Source organism: Neophocaena asiaeorientalis, unplaced genomic scaffold, assembly GCF_003031525.2.
Source record: "Neophocaena asiaeorientalis asiaeorientalis breed wild unplaced genomic scaffold, Neophocaena_asiaeorientalis_V1.1 scaffold21, whole genome shotgun sequence".
In the NCBI taxonomy this organism is placed as follows: Eukaryota; Metazoa; Chordata; class Mammalia; order Artiodactyla; family Phocoenidae; genus Neophocaena; species Neophocaena asiaeorientalis.
Genome location: NW_020174053.1, coordinates 936,766 through 948,811, shown reverse-complemented (window position 1 = coordinate 948,811; position 12,046 = coordinate 936,766).

Sequence of the window (12,046 nt, the reverse complement as noted above, 5' to 3'; positions counted from 1 at the left end):
GGATAATGTATACAAAACAGGATGAATAGCTGGTTAACACAGTGAGGGGCAGCAAGATATGAGAAAATGATGGAACAGGAGTCAAGAGACCTGTTTCTTGTTCTGTCTCTGCCACTAAAATCCCCATGTAACCTTGAACATATCGTTTCACCTCTTGAAAATCTCAGGTTCCTCATTTTAAAAATCATGGGAATGCCATTTTTTTCTCAAGCTACAGTGTGCAAAAGAATCACCTGGGGATCTTGTTAAAATGCAGATTCTGATTTAGTAGATCTGGAATAAAGCTGGAGACTTTGCATCTCACAAGTGCCTGCACGATCCACATACCACACTTTGAAAAGCAAGGAATTAGATGATCTCCCAAATTCCCTTCCAGCTCTAAACTTCCAATTCCTAAATCAGAATCTCTACTTTCTCATATAAAATCCTCTGAGTCCCCCATAACCCCTACTTCTCTGGCCTAGGCTGGCTTCTGATTTACGAGAGTCAGTAGGTCTTCCTTCCCAGTTTAACAATGGAGTAATCCCTGTGATCACTTGGGATTCTCATCCTATATCAAGTGAAGGAGAATGGAAACTGAACAACCTGTCCTTCCCCATCTTCTAAGCTTAGAGGTGAACATGTAAGCCCTTTTCCCTTTAAAAGATTTCATTGCTCATCACTTGGAAAACAGATAAGGGGAAGTTACAAAAGCTTCAGCAAACTTGTTAATATTCTAGACATTTTCTTCCAATGCTTTTTTATATATATATATATATATATATATATATATATATACACACACACACACACACACACACACAGAGATACATATTTTATCAAAATGAGCATTGCAGTGAATATATAGCTTTGTGCTCAATACAAAATTATATTTGTTCATTTCATACAAATTCTTTGAAATTGTGATTTTAATGACTTCATAATACTCCATCATAGAATGTCCATTATCTATATAGCTATTGTTGGACATTTAAAATGTTGCAACTGTAAACAATACTAGGATAAATATCCTTATTGTTTTCATGGCTACTATTTATTAAGCATTTACTATATGCCAGATGCTATGCTAAATGCTTTATACGCATCAACTCATTTAATCCTCACACTCACATTTCAAGCTGAGTGTTATTATGATTTCCATTCTATTGAGAGGGAAACTGAGAAAGAAAAGTCGAATGACTTATTTAGGATCACACACCTGGTCAACAATAAAGGTGGAGCCACACTTGGGTCTGTCTGACTCCAAAACCAAGCTCATCATCACTGTGTGACAACATCTCCTTGTACATAAATCCCCAGGTGTCCTTCTAATTATTTCATTAGGATAACTTTTTTGTTTGTGTGTTCATGTAAAAATTTTTATCTAGTTACAAAAGTAATGCAGGTTATTGAAATGATTCAAATAATACATGAAAGTAAAACAAAATCTTTATTCTTTTCCCTCCCTTCTATGATTTTTTGAGGTATATTTCCTTTCCATGTGTTTTCTATGCTAAAATAGCATACAGAAAGGCAGGAGGAATCATGTGTTTTTCACCATTATATATCTCCAGTGCCTAGCACAAAGCCAGCTAGGCCTTAAAAATCAGTTGTTGAAAAATAAATAAATAGATGAATATGGTTTTATTTTAATAAAATGGAGTCTTAACCATACATGCTTCTCTGAACTTGTTATTTATTTTCCCTTAATAAATCTCAAGCAACTTTCCAGATGAAAACATACAGATCTAATTATTTTTTAAATAACTGTATAGATGTCCATTCTAGGTGCAATTGGCAATAAGTGTCTTCTTATATACTTTATCTATTAAAATTCTGTCATTCAGTTGAAGTATAAATATACAATTATTGTTGCAATAATAAATTACTGCAAAAATTTTTAAAAATATAAAATAACTGTGTAAATTCCATAATATTTATATACCATAATTTATTAAGCCATTTCCCACAAACAAACGTGTATGTTTATAGATTTGGGGAGTTGTTATTGATACTGGGCCAATTCACAAACAAGCAGTAAGTAAATGGCCACTTTTACTTACTACTTGTTTGTAAACTGGAGTGGCCATATCCCCACAAGTTCACCACCTGATCAAACTTTTACACTTTTACCAATCTGGTGGGTAAAAATATCTTGGTATTTTGATTTACGTTTTCTTTATTCCTCATGAAGTTGAATGCCTTTTAAAATTTCTTCCTTTCTTTTTTTTTTTTTCCTGTGAATTGCAGGAAACTTGCTCTAAGCAAATTTTCTGGGTTAAAGGATGTGAACATCTTACAGGTGCTGGACACCTAGCCAAATCGCCTTCCAGAAGTGATGGAACAACCTACCTTCCTTCAAGCAGCACATAAAACCTCCTGTCTCACCAAACTAGGTATTATAATTCTGAAAGGAAAGGAAAGGAATTTGCCAACCTAAGAGCCTCTGTTGATTTCCTTGGCATTTCTCACCTTTCCTTCAGAAAGCCAGGTGGCTTTTCTTCCCCTTCAGAAGCTCCTGGTGAGGAGCTCCATCCCTTCAGGGAAAGCCAAGTTGGAGGGAAGGGCCTCCAGCACACAGAATTTGAAAAGGTAGCCAGGAGCTACAGTGGGAGGTTAAAGGCATTTCTAAGAACACAGTGGAACAGGAGAATGAGCTCTAGTCTGTGTCCAGGAGAACTTCAAGAGCTAGTTCAAAGGGTGAGGGCAAGTTTACACTGGTGTTTGCTGCAGGCCATGCCAGGATGCATGCGGAGGTGCAGGGAAGGAGGGATGGATGCTGCTTTATGGAATGACCTTGATTTCCCCTGCTACGTTCTAGGAGGAGTTGGTCACAAAGGGACATAATCCAATTGAATAGAATTTAATTCAAATGAACAAATACTGCTGAACATTTGCTGTAAGCAAAGCCCTGACCTAGGGAAAAGATTCCTGCTCTGTGAACTGTGCCATTCAATGGAGTCTATATAGGTGCTATTCCTAAAAATCCTAAAGCAGAGTAAGGTGTGAACTGTTTGAGAGGCAGTTCAAGCTCTGGTGAGTTGAAACAGAGAGAGTTTACATCCAGGTAATAAGGTCAAGGAAGGCTTTCTGGACAGAGGTCAGGAGTTCAGAGAGGGGCCTCAGTCCTAAAGAAGGTATTGTGCTCTCCCACACACGTCCCCATGCAAAGCTACAGGCAGCAATCTGGAAGCCCTCACCAATCTACATGAGGCCTTCAGAGATCTCACGGGTGAGTGCTCTTTTATGGTGCTTATGAGAAGCTGACCACTATGGCCGGAAGCTTCTTACATAAATAACGATGGTAAAATATTTTTTAAAATTCTTTTGCTGGAAAACAATTAACTAACATCTTGATTCTAAACTGATGCTGGTAATAACAATTGGGAAATATATTCATTAAAAAGAGCTTATACTTCGTTCCTTTTTAAATGTCCCACCCCACTTGGCTACATAAAGTCCCACCTTTATCAAAATTTCCTGTCCACCTTTTTGGGTGGCCTGAATCAGGCAAACATGGCCTTTACAATCTTCCTGCTTGTCCTTCGCAGTTCTGGCTCTGGAATGCTACCTCTCCCCTCCTATGCATCTATCTGCTATCCTCCTGCACCTGGAGACAGGCTTCTCTCTGGTCTCTGTTACTCTCCCTTCTACCCCTTCATCCTTCATTAGGCTCGCTCAGTGCTGCTAGGCCTAGGAGGTCCTGAGGAGGCTCTTCCTGACTTGTTCTGGATGACCACCATCTGGACGGGATCTTTTTCTTATCTCTAGGGAGAATGCCCTACCAGCATGTCTCCTGAAGAAAGTCCAAGCCCAACCATCATAGGCCTCCCCACCTCCATAGAGGAAGTGCTCTCTTGTTATCCCTGCCTACCTCCACCATCTTGGCTTCCTGTCCCAGGACTGAACTTGACCTCATCCAAGAAAAGATGTCAGATGTGATGCTCCTTCCCCTCAGGGAAAACTCTGCGCCCAATCACAGGGTTGTGGTCTTATTTCCTGGTGTCCATCAAGACAAATTAAATAAGAACACAGCAGTTCAGCCTCAGTACATCCAGGTTAATCAGTCTAAAGAAAGAGCAAGGGTTTGTCTTTAAACAGGACACCATACTATAGGAGCTAAAATGTGTAATAATGTGATTTTTATAAACATTATTTTGAATCCTGCTAACAGGACTGCAAGTTAGGTAGCATTAACCTCATTTTACATATGAGGAAAATGAGGTCCAAAAAGGTGAAGTAACAAGCCCTAGTTTCCTCAGCTGCAAAGTGGAGTCAGAATTTGATCTCAACTCTTTCTACTTCTAAAGCCTCTGTTCTTTTCACATGGCTAAGGACAATGCCAGATGTGATTCAAAATAGTCATTGTCTCTCTCTACTAGTTATCTGCCAGATGCTCCAGTCCTTTTGCTGTGGATTCTACATTAACACCTCTCTCTTAGCAATATCTATCTTCCCTCCCTAACATGAATTCTCAGAGTCAGAATTCTCCTTCTCTTCTATCCACCCCCACCTTTGCTCCCTCTTAATCCTCCTTCTCTCTCCTCTACCTTGTGCTCCTTCAGCTCCTAAATTTAGAACAATGGTTGTGTTTTCCTCACCAATTGCAAACCTTACTTATGAGAAGTGGCTGGCAGTATGATTAAGGGGTGAATCCCTTGTCTTTTCCTAAAGGCACTTTTGCTTTCCAAGGAGACCAATGTGGCTGTCACTGATCCCAGATTTCTGGCACAGCTTAATTTCTTTTAAAAATGTCAGAGTTCAAGGGCTGTATCCATATAAATCCTGAAACTGTGAGCACAAGTTACAGGTCCTTGGGGAAGAAAAGTTGCCTAATTGGGTGGCCAGCTTCCAAAATTCCTCCTGGTAATCCTTCCTCATGACTGTTTCTCTTTTACAAAATAGTTTCCAGAAGAGTTTGGAAATGGCCTTCTGAGGTGTCAGAGAACACCTATCATGAAACACACTCCATTAGCAAAATTATCTGAAACAAATTATTTCTGGAAGCATTGAGTGTAGGGCTTGTATCCAAATGTTGAGAATGTGCTTACTAATGGTGGCCCTGTATAGCAGTGCAGGAGAATAATAGGTTTATGCATCTATTAGAGGTGTTTTTGTTTTTGTTTTTTTTAAAATCAACTAAAGGACTACTTGTACAAGCAAAGAACTGAAATAAATAGTCTGAATAATGCAGCAAAAAACCTACTATGGAAATAGAAAAGGAACACCACAGCCTCCACTAGACCAACTCTCAGTATAGATCAAATTCCAATATGATAGTTCAGATCTCCCCTATCCTGTTAAATTGAGCAAATCACTTAACACTTCTGTGTCCTCCATAACTCTTCCCTTTACTCCTCCTATATAGACAAAATTTATAACTCAGTGGTTCAAAGAGTGCTTGATAAATTTCCTGAATAAAAAGCTTCCATTTCCTCCTAGGGTTTGCAAGTCCCAGTGCTTCTTTCTTTGACATCCTGGGAAGAGATGGAAGAGAGAGGGTTTCCATCTTGGTTTCAAGTGTATTCACACTGATTTTGGCCCATTGTTGACTTGGCTTCTTTTACTTCAAGTGTGGCCTTGAAAGTTGTAGAAATGAGGAAGCAAGGAATGTCATACTCAGATAAAGTAAGGGAGTTCAGTGGTTTGTAGAAATTATTACCATTGTTCTCTGAATATTAGCTCTGGATCAGTGTGTGACTTTGGGTTTTATACACAAGTATTTCTATATTCCTTGGCCATAAAGAAACTGTAATCCATTTGCCCAGATACCCTCCAGTCTTCCTTCTGGATTTTTAAATCTGCAGAGAGCAGTGTTAGTTGCAACAATGTATGCCTTAGGAGAAAAAAAAAAAAAAAAGCCTGGATTATAAAACATTCCCACCATAAAGGCAAGTAGAACTAAACCTAATTGAAGTTGGTAGAAATGAAAATCTACCTCTAAAAACTCACCCCTAATTAATTAGAGAGATCAACAAGGTTGCCAGATATAAGATCAACACACAAAAAATCAATAGCATTTCTCTATAGCAGCAAACTGACTCAAAATACAATCAGAAATCAGATAAGAGTTATAAAATATATAGTACTTAGCAAAGAATGTTTAAAACTATATTTGTTAAAGGATTGAAAAAATTCTGATTAAATGGAGAGATATTTCGTTCTCTTGGACAGGATAACTTAGTTTTGTAAAAAGTGGTCAATTCTTGCCAAAATTAATCTATAAATTTGATATAAATTTAATACAATACCTATTAAAATTCCAGCTAGATTGTTTTTGATGAATGTAATAAAGTTATTTTCCAATGCATGTGGAGTGATGTCAGAGATGACAGATTAGGAGGTCCCAACCTTTGTCCTCCCTACAAAAACAATGTAACAACTATCCACCAATGAAAATTGCTCTGGGAGGGCTCCAGATTACAATTAAGAAGCTGCAGCAACACAATGGAGTTCAAAAATTGAGGATGACCACATAGAAAAGTACTGAAAGCATTTTACCTGTTTCATTTCATCCCCCAACCTGGCACAGCTCTGCAAAAGAGGAATCCCCTCAAGAATCCCCTACCACTTTGAGGGGAAAGGAGAGAAGGAGGACATCAGCAGCCCTTGGCATCACCAGGCACACCTCTGATGAGGTGTCTGATGCTGAGTCCAGCTAACAGAGCTGCTCCGAGCTCATGCCTCTGCACCCCCTGGAGTAGGAGCCCCACCACCACTCACACACATGCAGCAAAGATGCCCACTCTCATCCCTTCAATTCAACATAGTACTGCAAGTCCTAGCCAGAGCAATTAGACAAGAAAAGTAGATAAAAGGCATCCAGGTTGGAAAGGAAGAGGTAAAATTATCTCTATTTGAAGATGGCATGCTATTATATATAAAGTCCCCTAAAGACTCCACCAAAGAAACTATTAGAACTAGTAAATAAATTTAGTAAAGTTTCAGGATATAAAATCAACATACAGAAGTTAGTTGCATATCTATATATGAACGATGAACCGTTTGAAAAGGAAATTTTAAAAATTCCATTCACAACAGCACTAGAAAGAATAAAATAAGTAGGAATAAATTTAATCAAAGAGGTGAAAGACTTTTACAATGAAAATTATAAAACATTGGTGAAGGAAATTAAAGAAGACAAAGATAAATGGAAAAACATTTTGTGTCCATGGACTGGAAGAATTAATATTGTGAAAATGTCCATACTACCCAAAGTGATCTACAGATACAATGCAATCCTTATCAAATTTCCAATGATATTTTTTTTCAGAAATAGGGGAAAATATCCTAAAATTTATATGGAACCACAAAATACCCCAAACAGTCAAAGTAATCTTGATCGAAAAAAGCAAAGCTGGAGGCATCACAGTTCATGATTTCAAATTTTCAAAGCCACAGTAATCAAAACAATATGGTACTGACATAAAAACAGACATATAGACCAACAGAGAACCCAGAAATAAATCTACAGTTAACTGATCTTTGACAAGGGTGCCAAAAACACACAATGGGGAAAGGATAGTCTCTTCAGTATATGGTGCTGGGGAAAATGGCAGTCCACATGCAGAAGAATAAAATTGGACCCTTATCTCAACCGTACACAAAAAACAACACAAAATTAATTAAAGATTTAAATGTAAGACCTGAAATCATAAAACTCCCAAAAGAAAATATAGGGAAACAGCTTCTTGACATTGGTCTGGCCAATAAATTTTAAAGTTTAAATTTTAAATATAACACTAAAAGAACAGGCAGCAGAAGTAAAAATAAACAAGGGAGATTGCCTCAAATTAAAAGGCTTCTGCATAGCAAAAGGAACAGCAAAAAGAAAAGACAACCTATGGAATAGGAGAAAATATTTTCAAACCATATATCTAATTACAGGTTAATATCCAAAATATATAAGGGACTCTTACAACTTAATAGCAGGAAAACAAATAACCCAATTCAAAAATGGGGAAAAGACTTGAATACATATTTCTTAAAGCAAGACATACAGATGGCCAACAGGTATATGAAAAAATGCTCAATGTCACTAATCATCAGGGAAAAGTAAATCAAAACCTCAATGAGCTATCACCTCACTCCTGTTAGAATGGCTGTTACAAATAAACCAAAGATAAGTGCTGTCAAGGATGTGGAGAAAAGGAAACCTTTGTACACTGTTAGAAGGGATGTAAACTGGTGCTGTCACTATGGAAGAGAGTATGAAGTTTCCTCCAAAAATTAAAAACAGAACCACCTTTATGATCCAGCAATCCCACTTCTGGGTATATATTTAAAGGAAATGAAATCAGTATCTCAAAGAGATAGCTACACTTCCATGTTCACTGCACCATTATTCATAATAGCAGAGATGAGAACTACCTTAACATCTATATGTCTATAGATGGGTGAATGGGTAAAGAAAATGTGAGATATATACATATATATATATATATATATATATATATATATATATATATCCATCTCTTATTCAGCCATTGAAAAGAAGGAAATTCTGCCATTTTCAACATCATGGATGAATCCGGAGGACATTATGCTAAGTGAAATAAGCCACAGAAAGACAAACACAGCCTCATCTCATTTATATGTGAAATCTAAAATAGTCAAACTCAAATAGCAGAGAGTGGAATGGTGGTTACCAGGGTCTGGGGGAAGGGGGAATAGGAAGATGCTGGCCAAGAGGTATAAAGTTTCAATTACACAAGATGAATAAATTCTGGAGATCTAATGTACAGCAGTATGAATATAGTTAACAATATTGTATACTTGAAATTTCTAAGAGGGTACATCTTGTGTGTTTTCACCACACACAGAAAAATGAAAATGGTAAATATGCGAGGTAATGGATATGTTAATTAGCTTGATTGTGGCAATTATTACACAATTTATATGTATATCAAAACATCAAGTTGTACAACATAAATATATATAATTTTTATTTGTCAGTAATACCTCAGTAAAGATGCGGGGGAATGCACATGGAAGAATATATTCTTCCATAAATAGAAAAGTCAACTTGGATAAGAAATAGGATCAAAGAGAAGAAAAAGAGCTTGTCCTGTTAGCTGTGATCATACTATAAGCCCCAGTAACAGAAATAGTATGGCACTGGTGCAAAAACAAACAAATAGACAAAATAAAGTGCTGAGTGGACTCATGAATTTGTGGGAACCTAATGAAATGATAAAGATGGTACACAAAAAAAACAGATTTAACAGAAACCAATTAGGAGATGGTGATGGGAATTAGGAGGTGGTCAGTAGATAAAAACCAGTTAGGAGGTGGTCAGTGGAAAAAGACCAAAGGGAAAAGGAAAAACTGAATATTATCACATTTGTGCATTTGGCCCCATATCAAATGAGGCGATTATTATTTTTAGAAAGAATGTGACAATTCTTTGAAGAGGAGAAAATGTTGAGCTGTCCTTGATGTGTTTGTAATGGGGGGAAGCACTGTGTGGTACCACTGGCTGCTTAGGAGTGTGGATAGAGAAGAAAACACAGGTATGACCACCACATACTGCCATCCCAGTCAACTGGCTTGGATACAAGTTAACAGAGTCTGTGTGGATCCCCCCTCCAAGGTGGGGACTTCCCAGAACAGAAAGAGTGAATTCCAAGGACAGGAGGAGGGCTGAAAGTTGGAAAGAAAGCTGGACCCTGGCTTTATAGGCATATGCTAGGTGAGTGGGTGGAGCTGGCCTAAAGGCACTGAGTGCTATGGATCCTCCCAGTTCCAACTTGGTGTTAGGCATTGCTTTTGAGATGAGCCATTTTAGCTGAATTGATTAATCAGTGTGTTTCAAATAAATGAGTGTGGGCCATCTTTGTCCTTGAGTTGACCAAACTCCCAGATGTTTTGGCCCGATCTCTGATGCCATGAATCACATTGCATAGACCCAGTCCATTCTGGCACGAAGAAAGAGGCCTTGAGCCCACCTGCCAGCAGAAGGTGTTCTCCCCAGAAGACTACTGAAACTCTGTCCCCAGTCAGGTAAAGGGCTCAGACTCCCTACTGATGCAGACACAGCACCACTGCTTCCAACTCTTAGGACTGCCAACTTCTGTGGCACTGAAGTGTTGTTAGATTAAACATTCCTTGCAATAAGTGTGTCATCAGTTGTGAGTATTCTGGGGATAAGATACTTTTTTTTGTTAGTTGCTTTTTTTTTTTAAGGAATTTTTTTTTGGAAAGGAAAGTTTGCTTTATTTTGGATGCCGGCAACCGGGGTGCGGGTGGGGGCAGCGGACAACTGTCCAAAGGCCAACTCCTCCCCCGTCCCCCTCCTGTGACAGTCAAGGGATAAGAGCTTTTACAGGTGAAGGGAGGGGGCTACATGCAGAAAGAGCACAGTCAGCTCTGACAGTCATCTTGAAATTGGTCATCGGTGGTTTGACCAGCGTCGTCTTGGTTGTTATAAGTACAGTTAATCTTCAGTTCCAGGGTTGGTTTGTTTCCATTTCTTCTTTCTTTTCTTTTTTGAATTTTATTTTATTTATTTTTTTAAGGAATGTGTTTTTGGAACAAAATTTTCACTCATCAGGAAGGTAGTTTTTTCCTTTTCTTTTTTTGAGCTTAAATGGACTAATTTTCTTTACTATCAGTTTGCCAACAGAGGCCAAGGTTAAGTCTTCCCAAAGTGACTGCTCTTAAAGTATTATGTTTCACATGACCCCCAAATCTCTTGGCCCCTCTGGAGGCAGTGTGATGTAATAAAAAACACATGGGCTTTGGAATCAGACGGGCTTTGGGTCCTGCCTGCCTCTGCCTCTCTCCAGCTGTGATCTAGAGGGAATCATTTGACTTCTCTGTTCCTCAGTTTCCTCTTTTAAAAATTGTAGGAATAATATCTACCCCATGGTATTGTTATGAGGATTAAATGACATGAGGAAGATAAAAGTGCTTAGAGCCTGGTGTATATTAAGTGCTCAAAGATAGTTTTTGGGGTTTGTTTGTTTGTTTATTCTGTGTTATGTGGCACTGAGTAAGAGGTCAAAGTTAAATCCACTTCCATTAAGAGCCAATCAGGAGAAATTAGGCCAAATGGCCAAATCTGGAAAATTCCCCTTTATATAAAAAGCAAATATTTGCAATACAAGAATTTTTTGCTTGTGTTATAGGCTTGTCTGGCTTGGTTTATGTTTCTAAGTGGGACATGAAACTTCAGTGGGCACATTGAGTCTTGCTACCCAAACGAGATGGCCAGGTCACTCCTTGCCCCTTGTACACATGCTGGCAGGTGTATGGTGCTGGGGCTCTACTTCCGTGAGCCCTCCCATCAGAGACTGGCAGGAGAATGCATGGGTTTCCCCCAGCTGGAAGTTCCCCTACAGCAGCAATGGAAGCACTTAGCACCTTACTCCACTGCCCACATTTAGCAAGGAGTGACTTCACTGCCCAAAAAGGCCTGGAAAACATGTTTCCTCCCCTGACCCACAGATACATTCTTTCCAGAAAATCAAGAGAGCTAAACTGTTCCTCTTTTACTTTTTTGGATATATGAGGTTCAGACTATCTCTACTGGTTCTAAAAATATACTTTCAGTTCATTTTGACCATCTAAAAGTACCTTCAAGTGCATCTCTCTGCTGTGGGCTAGTAAATTGGTTCAAGCCAATTAGCAAGCCTTAAATAGTTGTAGCAGATCTATTTACAGTAGCCCAGAGATGGAAACAACCTAAGTGCCCATCATTGGATGAATGGATAAAGAAGATGTGGCACATATATACAATGGAATATTACTCAGCCTTAAAAAGAAACGAAATTGAGCTATTTGTAATGAGGTGGATAGACCTAGAGTCTGTCATACAGAGTGAAGTAAGTCAGAAAGAAAAAGACAAATACCGTATGCTAACACATATATATGGAATTTAAGAAAAAAAATGTCATGAAGAACCTAGAGGTAAGACAGGAATAAAGACGCAGACCTACTGGAGAACGGACTTGAGGATATGGGGAGGGGGAAGGGTGAGCTTTGACAGGGCGAGAGAGAGTCATGGACATATAAACACTAACAAACGTAGTAAGGTAGATAGCTAGTGGGAAGCAGCCGCATGGCA